The sequence below is a fragment of the Sinocyclocheilus anshuiensis genome, unplaced genomic scaffold (assembly GCF_001515605.1).
Source record: "Sinocyclocheilus anshuiensis isolate Anshui unplaced genomic scaffold, SAMN03320099.WGS_v1.1 scaffold2125, whole genome shotgun sequence".
NCBI lineage: Eukaryota > Metazoa > Chordata > Actinopteri > Cypriniformes > Cyprinidae > Sinocyclocheilus > Sinocyclocheilus anshuiensis.
Genome location: NW_015551130.1, coordinates 44,236 through 44,630, shown reverse-complemented (window position 1 = coordinate 44,630; position 395 = coordinate 44,236).

Genomic DNA, 395 nt, shown 5'->3' with positions numbered 1-395 from the left:
AGAGTGTGTGAGAGTGAGTGAGTGAGTAGTGTGTGAGGTGTGTGAGAGAGTGAGGGAGTGTGAGAGAGTGAGGGAGTGTGAGAGAGTGTGTGAGTGAAGTGAGGGAGGAGTGAGTGAGAGAGTGAGGGAGTGTGTGAGTGAGAGAGAGTGAGAGAGTGAGTGAGTGAGTGAGTGAGTGTGTGAGTGTGTGAGAGAGTGAGGGAGTGAGAGTGTGAGTGTGAGAGTGAGTGAGAGTGTGAGAGAGTGAGGGAGTGTGTGAGTGAGAGAGTGTGTGAGTGAGAGAGTGTGTGAGCGAGTGAGTGTGTGAGTGAGAGAGTGAGTGTGTGTGTGTGTGAGAGAGAGTGTGAGTGTGAGTGTGTGAGAGAGTGAGTGTGAGAGAGTGTGTGTGTGAGTGA